Raw genomic sequence first — 14,933 nt, 5'->3', positions numbered from 1 at the left:
TCCACCCTGGAAGATTGAATCTGCATTTTAAATGAGCCCTAACCCTTTTCCCCTAGGTACGTTTCTCTGCAGAGTGAAAAACTTAGCCGCACTGCTTGGCTGTTCTCTCTGAAGCCCACAGAGCTTTGCTGGATGCTGCACAAGCTGCCAGTGCTGGCTGGAGGCCAGGTTGGCTGACCTTGTAGATCCTAGTGGGATGGCAGAGCTGGGGCGGGTCCCCAGGGCTTTCGAGGGCCAGCGAGGCCCTTCTCGGCATGGACTGGCCATGAGGGAGACGTGCAGGGCAAACCGAAGGAACAGAAGGTGGGACAGTTCCTACTGCCCTTGCCTCCGGGGAAGTCTGTTTCATCCACCATCTGCTGGGATCTGGAAGGGAGCGGCCCGGCCTCCTCCCCGGCACTGGGGGATTAGCAGTCACTTATCTCAGCTGTTCCTCCATTCGGAGGTGTCACAGTATTTACAGAGAAGCCAGAAACAGACAGAGCCACACTTAATTCCTGCCCATGAGCCCTCCCCATCCCCTCCTGTCCCTCCTGCAGTCTGTGTGCCAGGGGGAGGGAGAGCCTCGGTTTAGATCAGATCAGGGGGGAGGATCTAGCCTTCCTAAACATTCCTATTTTCTTTGCCTACACATTTGTTCACCCCCACCGCCCTCTGGCTGGAGCTGGGTTTCAGTTTTCATTAAAAGGAGAAAGTGACGTGATGATGAGACCTGCAGGCCCCCATGCATCCTGGTGTTCAGAATCCAATATATGAGGCATGGCTAATCTTCACAGCATACTTCCCCATGTTTTATATGCAACCACCAAGGGGATTAACCCAGGCAGAGGGTATTTGGCCCCAGATGGATTCTGTTCTTGGCAGGTCCCAGCCATCACTGTCTTCTAACATGATAGGACCAAGTGTAATGAACCATTTAATATGATTCAGAAAAGGAGGACAGGGGAAGGAGGAAGGGGCACGGGGGAGGGAGAACATAGAAGGGAACATAGAAGGGAGATGCTTCTCTGGATCCTCGTGACCACATTTTTTTTTTTTTTTTTTGGAGACAGAGTGTTGCTGTGTCCCCCAGGCTGGAGAGCAGTGGTGCAATCTCAGCTCACTGCAAGTTTCAAGTGATTCTCCTGTCTCAGCCTCCTGAGTAACTGGGAATACAGGCACGCACCACCATGCCCGGCTGATTTTTGTATTTTTAGTAGAGATGGGATCTCACCATGTTGGCCAGGTTGGTCTTGAGCTCTGGCCTCAAGTGATCTGCCCACCTCGGGCTCCCAACGTGTTGGGATTACAGGCATGAGCCACCGCACTCAGCCTGAAGATCACATTTTTATTCTCCTCTATCCTGGTGAAGTCAGGGGGAAGAATCAGAAAGGATTTCTAGATAGCCTTTTAAATTCCTTAAAAGGAGTTTGTCAAGAACGAAATGCTCACGCCCATGGGTTTCTGCTTGGAAGGTACTGCTCTTAGCTCAGATTTGACTTGCTCTGCACACTGGCAGTGGCTCTGTTTATGGAGTTTCCGTTTTTCAAGTATCACCTGGAGCAAACCCATCTTTCCTAGAGAACCCAACCATGACAATGTCCAATTTAAGCCTGACCTGCAAGTAGAAGAGCTGGAAGACCTGCGTCAGAAGTAAGAGCTGTGAGCTCCTGCGGGCCGCTTTCACTCACCTGCATCACGTAGCGCCCATCTCTTCCCCAGCAAAGATCAGGCGCTCATCTGACACACAGTATTGGTAATGGTAACACTAATCGTTGACATTTCCTGAGAATTTCCTAGAGGCTGGCACTATCCTGCCACTTTCTATGTGGATATGGTCAACATGGTCAGTTTCTAGATGAAGCTGGGCAGACTTCTAGCTGTAGAATCCATTTTTACCCAACTATTCTCTGTTTTTGTTTTGTTTTTAATTTTTTTGTACATAGGGACAGGGTTTCCCCATGTTGCCCAGGCTGGTCTCGAACCCCTGAGCTCAGGTGATCCCATTGCCTTGGCCTCCCAAAGTGCTGGGATTATAGGTGTGAGCCACCGCGCCCAGCCCCGACTGTTCTTTGATATGATGTCACCAGCCTATGTTGAGGGGCTGTGTGAGAGTAGGTCACCGTCTCTATTGTAAGGACCTTGTAAGGATGTTTTCATGGATGTTCATCACAGGACAGTCTTCCTTATAAGCCTCCTTGGGAGAATTCCCTGTCTAACTCCAGTACCAAGGGCAGAAGCACATCTACCAACCAACTAGTTTGTTTTGATTTGTGGTCCCTGAATCTAGTGACCAGCTAATGTTTCACTTTTGGTGTTGGCTAAGAAAAATTTTAGAGAACCGTTTATGTGGCTCAATTGTTACAGTGGTTATCGGTCATTTTGATCTGTTTTACACACCCATCTCTATTTTTTATTTTTATTTTTATTCTACTTTTAATTTTGCTTTTTCTCTCTATCTTTGTAAGCTGGCACAAATCTTGTGTGGGACAAAACAAAGAATGAATGAATAAATAAGAATGAATTTACAGGAACAATGGAGAGAACATTTGAAATTACAATTGGGATGGCCATTTTACAAATAGCTAACAGTCCACCATGACTTACGTATATATCTGTAATTTTTTCCATCCCAGTGAAAGCATAGGCCAGATGTGGTGGCTCATGCCTGTAATCCCAGCACTTTTGGAAGCTGAGGCAGGGGGATCACTTGAATCCAGGAGTTCAAGACCAGTCTGGGCAACCTGACGAAACCCCATCTCTACAAAAAGACAATAATTAACTGGGCATGGTGGCACATGCCTGTGGTCCTAGCTACTCCAGAGGCTAAGGTGGAAGGATTGCTTGAGCTTGAGATGTCCAGGTTGCAGTGAGCCGTGATCACACCACTGCACTGCAGCCTGAGTGACAAAGCAAGACCGTGACTCAAACATAAATAAATAAATAGCATATATTGCTTAATGAAAAAAAAAGCATTACCTAGTAAAAAAGATAAACTAGGACAAACAGTGAACAGAAAAGTACAAAGAAAATAATGCGTCTAGGGGAGTTTGTAAAGCTCTATATTGTAACCTCCCTAAGATAAAACTAAATGTGGCATAAAATTCATAAGGCCTCAGCTTCCATATCCACTTATAGCCGCTGGGCTGGGAAAAGACAAACAGCCTCCTATTCTGGTAGTCTGCAAGAATGTCCACTTGTTCTTCAAAGAGAGACATGCAATGCAAGGAATTTGCATTAAAAGCATTTCTTGGTCCTACTATTATAATGTAAATTATCTCTAGTCACCAGCTGGAACTAAAGAATGTCAAACTCAGAGCAGGCTCTGCCCTTGGGATTATACCATCTGTATATATCCCACTTATATATTTCAGAGGGTGGGTTCTGGTTTCCAAGTCAGCTGTTGAACTTGTAGTTTAAAAATTGGTCTATCACAAACATAAAACTAAACCATATGAATGTACTGAAGGCTTTGTCTTCATGTGGAGAGTCTGAAAGCACTTCTTTTAGGAAAACATCTTTACAGCTATTTTATGATCAAAATTGTTCTTAACTAAGACTATGAATAACCAGTTCATCTAAACCACCTCTTATTTAATTTCATAAATTAAAAATAATAACAAAGGCTTTATTTAAAGCTAGCACTGTGTACCTACAGAGCTTGTACCTACAAAATAAAAACAACTGAAAAGCTTTCTTAAGCTGTTACTTGTGCATGAATGCTGGCACCCACCCAAATAAGTAGGCCTATGGCTTATGATATTCCAGAGAGAAGAGCCAGCCTTTGAGGACTGTGAAGAGAAAATAGTCATTAAACAATGATGTGAGCCTTGAAAGGTGATCAGAACAACCTTGAGCATGACCCAAAGGACAGAACAGAGTAAAATACTACGTCATCAAAGAAATACCTGCAATGGCTGGGCAACCCTAAGATGAGAACATTCTTTAAGGATGAACAAGCAGAGTACTCTCTATTCAGTTAACGCTTTTGCAAACTCTCATTAAACAGGCAATTTTCCAGTGAGAGATTCTAGTGAATTTAATACTACAGCACACTGCTTACAGTTTTCACAGAAGATTCACACTGGGCTCATTCCTTCACCAATGTATATAGCCATCTTCTTTCTGTGTTCCCTGTTCAATGATGATAAAGAGTCCCGAGCACCTCTCTTGAGTTTCAGAGTGAGAACCGTGAAGCTTTAATTTGAGCTGATCTCTTAGACTTGCATAATTGACCATTTCTGGTGTCCACCCAAGGATAGCGTTGCTAAGCTGCTGACTCAAGGTAGTGGGCGGGGTGGAGAGAAGGATGAGGGTAGAAAGAGGGTGATGGGGGGGAGTGACCTACAATACCTCTTCCCTCTTATTTCTGTCTGAATAGAAAATTGAAACATCAGAAGCGCAGACAAATGCGAGTACAAGGGGCTCAGGCTTTGCTTTCATACATAGCAGTGCAAAACTTTACACTGAGTTTATTTTGGCCAACTCAGGGATGTGAGCCCCAGAAATGATCAGGGAAAAGGCAAAAGTGATCCCATGAGGCAGAAAGCCTTATGTATTAGAACAGCTCCAGAGTTCCGGGTCCTTCTAGAAGTGTGCACACCTCAGGCCTAAATATCAAACCTTAAAATATTATTCCATAATTTACATCTTTATGTAGTCAGATTTTTCCTTGATCTAGCTGGAAACTAACTGTTACTTTGACTAACTGTGAAAGGTTAAATGTTAAGTTTGCCTACTTTCTCACCTGCAATGTGTTTCTGTGAATCTGAGAGAATCAGTCATGAATGAAAGGTTTATTGTTTCTGTTTCCTACATTTATTTCATTACGATGTCACAAGGAGAGATTGAGTACATCTTCCCAAATCATCTGATTCAGTCACAATCACGTAAACAGGGTTTAAGGCTCTCGTATGGGGCAGCAGCTAAGAATGAACAGATGTTCTTTGTTTTCTCAGATATTTGTGAATGTAAATGGTCCAGATAATACCTCCTAATCACCACACTAATCATCACACAAAGTGTGAAATGACTATACCTTTACAAAGAAATGTGGCATGATAGGAAAATATAATGCTGTATTCTTAGAGCATGTGTCATTTCCAATGAAGTGTCTTTTACCCTCCTGGTCTCCCTGAACACTATTTAAATTCTCAGCATTAACCAAGAAGACATTCAGATCTCAGCGACTGATTTTGAACACAGGGTTTCAAATAATTTCTTTGGGAGATTCAAGGCTTGCTTTCACCATAGAAATTCAAATGTGTCCCAAGTCTCTCCTTTTGCAAACAACTTAGCAAAATATTACAGATGAATAAACTCTTTGATTTGAAACATCATACTTTCTAACTAAATATAATCAAAATAGTGATGCTTATCATACAAATGTAGATATGAACAAAAGGAAAAAGCTAAGTTTGTGGCTAAATTGGTGTTCCCTTGAAATCAAGATGTGGTTTATTCAACTTCTTCATTCAATCAATATTTATTGAATGCCTTCTCTATGCAAGGCATTGTGTCAGGAATAGTGGGAAATATTCGAGCGCATGAGATGGTGTATGCACACCAAGAGAATGTTTTCATTCTATTAGATAGTACCTAAACCCAACAATCCACCACACAGATCTGTGCTAAGCAGCACAAAAGGGTATTAAACAAAGGCTGAGGGGCTGGAAAAAGGGAGCGAACCCTCCTTATGAGGGTCCTTGGGCAAGACTTCATAGTTAATGGATTTTGAGCTGAGTCTATGAGGGCTAGTTGATGAATAGATTATGTTTGTAAGCTTTTGCATTATTTTCTACACGAATCATGTTGTTTATGAAGAAGACAAAAATATGTTGTTCCCTCTTAAAATAATTACAGTTCATTCAACAGATACTCACTGAATGCTCACTGTGTACCACATGCTGTACTTCCAAGAAGACAACTTCCAGATTCCAAGTAAAGTCAGAAATAAGCATACTGCTGAAGGTGCACTGAACTGGTCCTTTCAGATGAAAAGCATGTGAAATGTGTGTGTCTGTGTGTATATTTTAAAGGGTAGCCACATCTTATTCTTCATGAATTGAAAGCTGGAACAGACCCAAGAGAAAGCTCTTACCTACTTTTCCTAAGTCATTTGCCATGATTGGTTTTCAAAGTCTTTATGGAGTGAATGATTGATTTCAAATTCTACTGTTTACATAAATCTTTGACTACTGAAGCCTATTTTGAAAAAATCTAACCAAACAAACCAAAACTCTTAACTGTGGGAAGAGTACTGAAGATTAAGGTAGGAAGGAATCATTACAGTTTCCATTTTTTACTTAGGTATTATTTGAATATTTTTCCAGAAGCATACATTAATTTTATCTATTAAAGAAAGAAAGAAAACAATCTAATGTAACATCTTCTTGTTGAAAGTAATGCATATTTTTGTCTCATTTGCCCAGGGGAGATGTCTACATAATAATGTCCACATACTTAAAGAAAGACATTGCATCTCTGAGTATTAAGGCTCTTTTTCACCAGCACTGTTATTTTTAAAACTGTCTTCATTTTTGGTCTATAATCTAACTCTGTTCCAAATTTTTTTAGATGCAATAAAATTTCTTTTAGCCAAATTGGTTAGGAATTTGGTTTCTAGTTAAGTTGAAAACTACCGTTGTTCAGAGAATTAAGTTCATCTCAATATACCCACACAAAACTACAGAGAAGATCATTTAATTTTCTTTGATACTGTGAAGTTATTTCCAGAATATTCTCCTTTGGAAAACTAATTTTTGTCACATACTATAGCATAACATATGTGATAGATGTAGACTACTGGGCCAGACAAAATTATAATATCCTGGAAAGCTGTTTAAATGAACTCACTGTTAGTATCGACATACCTGTTATCTATTTATTTCTTTTAAAAATCAAGTATAGATCATGCTTCTGGTTCCAGTAAAGATGGAGCACTCCCTTTCTCACAGATGATCCCTTTTACAGCTGTGGCCATAACACAACAAACAGACCCAGGGAAACTCAAAGGAGGAAAGAAGGTAGACTGCCTAGGGATCTGGGGACTTGAGAAACAAGCTGCTGGTGAGTTCTGTAAGTTTCGTTATTGCCTCTCATATATCCCAAACAGGGTGTTGCAGATGCCTCCACCCTAGAGCTGCCAACAGGCACGGACAAAATAAGCTCTAAGAAAAGTCTGTTCCTCCTAGTCAAAGGACTAAGAAACCAGCGTCCTTGCAATAGGCAGCCTTTTTGGTAATACCTGCCCTACTCTTGCCAAGTACTAATGGGAAAATTATATTCCCCTCTCCACAGTTTCAGTGAGATGGAGTGGGGAGCTGATCTTCCTCCCCATACCCTGTCTCGGTGGCATCAGATGGTGGCGCTCTGACTCCCGTGCCCCGTGGTATTGGTAGGAGGAGCTAGTATTCCCTTTCCTGCTGGCAGAAGTGGCCAGTGCTCCTATTCTCCCACCAGGGTAGAGTCAGCAAGGAGCAGCAGCGAAGCGAACCTCTAACCCCCACTCAGCAGCAATGAGACTGAACAGCGATCTGCAAAACAGAGCTAATGGGCACTCTGGTCCCCACTCCCGCCCTCACCCAGAATCAAGCAGGCAAAATGAGGGGGTGGGATGTGGATTCTCATTGCCCATCTACTTCCCTCCATGCCCCCCACCACCACCTAGGTTTCAGCGGCACCAGTGAGAAGATGACCTTCTGCAACTACCCTGAAACCACAAAGCTGTGTGTGTTAGCCCCCTCCTTCCCTACTCCCTGGTAACAATGAAGCCCTGCAGAAAGCTGAGTATCAGAGGAACCCACCCCCAATATTTCAACATAGGTTCTTTCTATTTTCCATAAGTGTTGGCCAGCTGGAAAATAAAAAGAAAGAGTACAAAGAGAGGAATTTTACAGCTGGGCTGCCAGGCCCGACATCACATATTGATAGGACCATGATGCCCACCGGAGACTCAAACCAGCAAGTTTTTTATTAAGGATTTTAAAAGGGGAGGGGGTGTAAAACAGAGAGTAGGTACAAAGATCACATGCTTCGAAGAGCAAAAAGCAGAACAAAGATCACATGCTTCTGAGGGAACAGGAGAATGGCAAAGCAGAACTACTGATAAGGGTCTGTGTTCAGCTGTGCATGTATTGTCTTGATAAACATCTTAAACAACAGAAAACAGGGTAGAGGACTGGTCTGACCACAAATTTACCAGGGCCGGGTTTTTTACCACTTTAGTAAGCCTGAGGGTACTGCAGGAGACCAGGGCATATCTCAGTCCTTATCTCAACCACATAGGACAGACATTCCCAGAGTGGCCATTTATAGACCTCCCCCCAGGAATGCATTCCTTCCCCAGGGTATTAATATTAATATTCCTTGCTAGGAAAAGAATTTAGTGATATCTTCCTTACTTGCACGTCCATTTATAGGCTCTCTGCAAGAAGAAAACTGTGGCTCCTTTTGCCCAACCCCGCAGGCAGTCAGACCTTATGATTGTTTTCCCTTGTTCCCTAAAATTGCTGTTATTCTATTCTTTTTCAAGGTGCACTGATTTCATATTGTTCTAACACACATGTTTTACAATCAATCTGTACAGTTAACACAGTTATCACAGTGGTCCTGAGGTGACATACATGCTCAGCTTATGAAAATAACAGGATTAAGAGATTAAAGTAAAGACAGGCATGAGAAATTATAAAAATATTATTTGGGAACTGATAAATATCCATATTAAAATGAAATCTTCACAATTCATGTTTCTCTGCCACAGTTCCAGTCAGTCCCTCTGTTTGGGGTCCCTGACTTCCCGCAACAGCTGAATTTCCATTCCCATTTGGAGGCCAGGAGATGGTAGGAGTCAGTGCCTCACTTTCACTGGGAAGGTGTCAGTGGGGCCAAAAGGGGAGCTGAGCTTCCTAGCTTCCTCCCACCCACCCCACTGCAGTGAGGCAGTATGAGTCAGCACTCTGTTTTTGCCAGGATGGTGTCAGGAAGCTAAACATATGCATCCACCTAGTCTTCAATATCTCAACAGGGGGCTGCCTGCTAATAAAAGAAGATTAAATATGATCCAGAATATAATATAGAAACTGTCAGGATACAATTGAAAATCGCAACATGAATGAGAAAAGACAATTGACAGATACCAACATCAATATGACTCAGATGCTGGAATTATCTGACAAGAATTTTAAAGCAACCATCATAAAAATACTTTAATAAGCAATCACAAATTCTCTTGAAACAAATGCAAAAAATACTGAGAAAATCTCAGCAAAGAAATAGAAGTTATAAAAAAGAACCAAATGGAAATTGTAGAAGTGAAAAATACAATAAGCTAAATAAAAAACGTAATGGATGCGCTCAATAATACAATGGAGATGACAGAGGATAGAATCAGTGAACTTGAGGACGGGTCAACAGATTTTACTCCAGCTGAAGAGAGAAAAGCATAGACTGAAAAAAATAAAAATGGTCTCAGAGGCCAGGTGCAGTGACTCACGCCTGCAGTTCAAACATTTTGGGAGGTAGAGGTGGGTGGATTGCTTGAGCTCAGGAGTTTAAGGCTAGCCTGGGAAACATATGGAAACCCATCTCTAGAAGAAATACAAGAAATTAGCCAGGCGTGGTCACACAAGCCTGTAGTCCCAGCTACTTGGGAGGCTGAGGTGGGAGGATTGCTTGTGCCTGGGAGGCAGAGGTTGCAGTGAGCCAAGTACTCTACCACTGCACTACAGTCTGAGTGACAGAGCAAGACCCTGTCTCAAAAAACAAAAACAAACAAACAAAAACTATAAACAGAGTCTCAGGGACCTGTGAGACAATAACAAAAGAGCTAACATTTGTACCATTGGATTCTCAGGAGAGAGAAAGTGGGACTGAAAAAAGTATTCAAAGAAATAATGGCTGAAAAATTCCTGCATTTGTTGAAAGACAGAAATATAGAGATTTAAGAAGCTTAAAGAATCTCAGAATAATTCCAAAGAAATCCACATTAAGACTTATTACCATTAAAAGTCTGAAAATGAAAGGTAAAGAAAAAATCTTGAAAGCAGCCAGAGAGAAACGGTACGTTACTTATAGGAGAACACCAACACCAATGAGAACAGATTTCTCTTCTGGAACCATGGAGGCCAGAATACAGTGGCATGTTTTTCAAGCACTGAAAGAACAGAACCATAAACCTCAAATTCTGTTTCTGGCAAAAATGTCTGTCAGGAATGAAGGGGAAATAAAGACATTCTTAGATAAACAAAAGCTAAGAAAACTCATTGCTAGCAAATCTATTATGTAGAAAAAATGGATAAAGGAAATAGCAGAAGGCTTAACACTTCAAAAAAGAAAGAATATTGGAATTGGTAAAAACAAAATAGGGGTAAACATAATAGACTGTCTTTCTCGTGAGTTTCTTAAATCGCATTTGATGGTTAAGGCAAAAATTATAACATGCATCTGATATGGTCCTATTCTTCGTAGAGCCAATACTTACAACAATCATCTTTAAGAAACTGGGAGGGTAAAGAGATCTAAATGGAAGAAGGGCTTTGTATTCTACTAGATGTGGCAAAATGTTGTTACCAGTAGACTGGACTATGATGATATCTTTGTATATTGTAATACCTAGAGCAAGCACTAAGAAAACCGTACAAACAACATACTGTATGACTTCATTTGTATCGTATGCTCAAGATGACAAAATTACAGATTAATGATAGCCAGGGCTTCAGGAAATGGAAAGGAAGTAGTTGTGGCTGTAAAAGGGTGGTGTGAGGGATCCTTGTGTTGGAATTGTACTGAACTGTAGTGACCATATGCATCTATGTGTGTGATGAAGTTGCTTATTATTAAATAGGCACACAAACACACACACAGATACACAACTGAGTCCACGTAAAACTGGTGCTATCTGAATACACTTGATGCATTGTATCAATGTCAATTTCCTAGTTGTAATATGGTACTCTAGTTGGACCAGATGTTACCACTGGAGAAAACAAGATGAAGGGTATATGGGCTCTCTGGATTGTTTTATTATAACTGCATGTGAATCTACAATTATCTCAAAATATAAAAGTTTTGATGATTAAATATAAAGTATGTGAAAAGTCTAGTAATTTCAGTTTTTCAATCAAGTCGCTTCTGAATGAATTTGTTCTTGTGCTTAGGTGATCATAGTTCATGAAATTTAAGTAGCAGTGCTAAATGTATCCTATTCTCTATATTTAGAGAAAGCACATTGGCTGGTCCAGTAATACGTCTGGCATGTGGCGACAGGTGCCATTGAGGCTGAGGAGATTCCAATGTACACAGCATGTTTGATGAATCAGGGGCTGATGACTATCGGAAAACTGTGGCATAACGGAAGATCCCCAGAAGGAGAATTTACACCTACTTCAAGTGGAATCTGGCACAATGAACAGAAAACAAAACAAACAAACAAAAACAAAACAAAACAAACAAAAACCATAAACAGAGTCTCAGGGACCTGTGAGACAATAACAAAAGAGCTAACATTTGTACCATTGGATTCTCGGGAGAGAGAAAGTGGGACTGAAAAAAGTATTCAAAGAAAGAATGGCCACAGGACCTGAAGACTGGAGGAGAGTGACACTTCTAATTAATAGCATCTAAAACATCCCAAATGAGCTACTTCAAGAGTGTTTGTGAACATCTTGAAACAAAGGCCTATCTTGTAAACAAACGTAGCTGTCTCACTAAACTCTCCTGGCCTAGGGCCTCTTCTGGGAGCATTCAGAGAAAGCAGGACTTAGAGGATAGGGAGTTAAGCTTCCTGCCCTGGTTCGGATCTGCAACTGAGCAGTGAATGATTCAGCAGCAGGAGAAGGCATCTGTGGGCCTGAATGTTGGCAGCCAGGAACAAGTACAAAGGCTGTCTGTGCCAGTGATGGCCAGAGTGGACAGGACATGGTAGTGGAGGCTGCAGTCATAGTCCACACTTTACCCTCAGCATCTGAGAGATACCCCTAGGGACTTCTGGAGCTGTGGAACAAGGTGGAAGTTATGTGAGAGATGGGGAAGGGACCACTGCCACTCAGTTTCACAGAGAGGGTCTATCAGGCAAAAGAATATAGGGCAGTTCTTCTGAATCTTGCACACATTGGAATCACTTGGGAACTGATTCCTGGATCTTAGCTCTATCAATTCTGATTTAATTGGTCTGGGTGCATCTGAGCATTTTGGAAAGTTTTTAGTTTCCCAGAAAATTCTAATGTTCAGCCAAAGTTGAGAACTGCTGTTCTAAGTCTATGACTCTCCAACCTAAACTTACATCAGAGTCACTTGGAGGGCTTGGTAAGCAGGAAATTACTGAGTCCATCCCTAGAGTTCCTGATTCTGTAGGTCTGGAGTGAGGTATGAGAATCTGTATTTCAGTGAAGCTCCTAGATGATGCTGATGCTGAAGGTCTGTGGAACACATTCTGAATGGTACTGACTTGGGTTAAGTATTTATTGAGATGACATTTGCACCTACCACGTGGGGTGGGTGCTGGGGACATTTGGATCATGGAAACAGTATAGAGTAGGGCCCAACACATAGGCTTATTAACAGCCTGAGCCTCATGCTGCCTCTGCTGCATTCCAGCTACATGAACTTGAATAATTTACTCAAACTTTCTAGACCCAATTTCCCCATGAGTAAAACAAGAAAATTATGGCAGCTACTCACAAGGTGATTGCAATTTTTATTTATTTATTTGTTTGTTTGTTTATTTATTTATTTTTTGAGGCTAGAGTGCAATGATGCAATCTCCACTCATTGCATCCTTCACCTTCCAGGTTCAAGCAATTCTTGTGCCTCAGACTCCTGAGTAGCTGGGATTACAGGCGTGCACCACCAGGCCCGGCTAATTTTTGTGCTGTTAGTAGAGATGGGGTTTCACTATGTTGGCCAGGCTGGTCTCCAACTCCTGGCCTCAACTGATCCGCCCACCTGAGCCCCGCAAAGTGCTGGGATTACGGGCATGAGCCACCATGACCATCAAATACTTAATACTTTAAAAGTGCTTTTATCACTGATAAACACACTACATTTATTATAACAATTTAATTCCCACTAACCCTGTGAAGTGTTATTTCTCCTGTTGCACAGATGAGGAAGCTGGGAAGTTGGGTTAAGTTACTTGCCCAAGTCACACGGGTAATTAGGATTGGCTTAGAATCTGAACCCAGGCAATCTGAATCCAAAGCCCATATACTTCACTATTACACTACGCTAGTGCAACAAATATGAAGCTACTATGGATAGTGATTATATTAAGAATTAAATGTAATGAAATTCTTAAAACTTCAGTTCCTTGTTTTCATGAAACACAAATAGAACACTGTAGATATGGGGAATTGCTATAATTAAATCTAATCTCAGTTCTCTAAACCGGTGTTTCTTCAAGTGTGTCTTGAGATTACCTACGAAGAAATCATTTGGAAACTCCCTACCTCATATCTTTGGAACCACAATCTCTTGGGGACAGGGCTACAGAATCTGAGATTTTAAATCAGCTCCCTAGGAGAGCTGGTTTCCCAGCTGTAGTCTGAGTCACATGCCTATAAATTAAACATATTTAGTAATCATTCTTTTCCTATTTCTCAGACTGATCTAGTGTTTTTCTGAATGTTATTTTTTATGAATTTAGAATACACTATTTTGAGTAGCTCAAGTAGAATTGTCCATAGTTTGAGAAAATAAAACCTACCCTTTAAGCTTTTGTAAGTAGGCAAATAAAATAATAATCTGGCTTAAAATCAAAATCATTGTGCTTTGTGGTGGCTCAAGAACCCAACTTGACAAATAAAATAAGCAAATAACTTCATTTTAGAGAAAAAATTAAATTATAGCTGTATCTCTGACCTTCCTGTTGTACTTCATCAATTTAAACAGCTGAGTAATTAAGACTTTTTTAATGTAGAATTTACTGACAGGGTAAAGTCAGTTATATATTTATTTATTTATTTTCAGACTCAACAGAGATAGGACGCTGTGAAGTTCTACAGGAAACCATTCCTATTTGAAGAATTCCTCTGATTCAGCGTTGTCAATGAGCACTTAAATGTGAATGACAAAAGTCTCCACTCTGGCTATGACAGACTGGCATGTTACCACCCAGTACAACTGGAAAAGTTGAGGAAAATTTTTTAAAACAAGTTCTTTGAAAACACAGACACATTATCAAAGGAGGGAGAACTTTAGGGGTCAACATGGCTGAGAGAGGGGAAGCAAAGAGTTGAGCCCAATATTTGTTGCTGCTTTTTCCCTTGTGGCATTTGCCAATTTGTAGGGGAGGGGAGCGAGAGAGAGAGAGAGACCCAAGTAGAGCAGAAGCTGAAAAAAAAGTGGCAGCCTAAAGCTCAGGAACTGAGCAGCAGTGTAAGCAGTCTCATGGGGCTGGGGTGGGAGAGAAAGAATTGGAGTATAGGACCTGCCGAGGAAGAGTGTCCCTGGTAAAAGACCAGGCCTTCAGCTGTGATCCACAAAGGGCTACATCGTAGAAGTAAAGACAGACTGACGGCAAACAGACTTTGAGTCAGCTCAATCCCAGGCTAGTTAGAAGTGATTGGCAGTACCCTGTCTGTCAAAATCAAAAGTAAATATTCTCTGGAGGAGGATAACCTTGTACAGAGCCTCAAATCATTGGTATAGTTTTTCATACATAGTATCTGGCAAGTAACAAAAAAAGGACTTGGCCAGATCAAATCATTGAAAAAAATCACAAGGAAAAAATAGACAATGAAAGAGACCAGCAGGAGATCCAGATACACAAGTTATGGGGATTTTCTAATGATTACTATGTTCAAGATAATAAATGGCAAATAGGTAATTTCATCAAAGAATTAGAATCCATTAAGGAGACTCACATGAAATTCTAGAACTAAAAATATTATGCAAATTAGTAACTTAGTAGATGAATTTAAAAGCATGTTGACAGAGTTGAAAAGAGGGTTAGTGAG

Source organism: Piliocolobus tephrosceles, chromosome 6, assembly GCF_002776525.5.
Source record: "Piliocolobus tephrosceles isolate RC106 chromosome 6, ASM277652v3, whole genome shotgun sequence".
In the NCBI taxonomy this organism is placed as follows: domain Eukaryota; kingdom Metazoa; phylum Chordata; class Mammalia; order Primates; family Cercopithecidae; genus Piliocolobus; species Piliocolobus tephrosceles.
Note: the sequence above shows the minus strand (reverse complement) of the source record.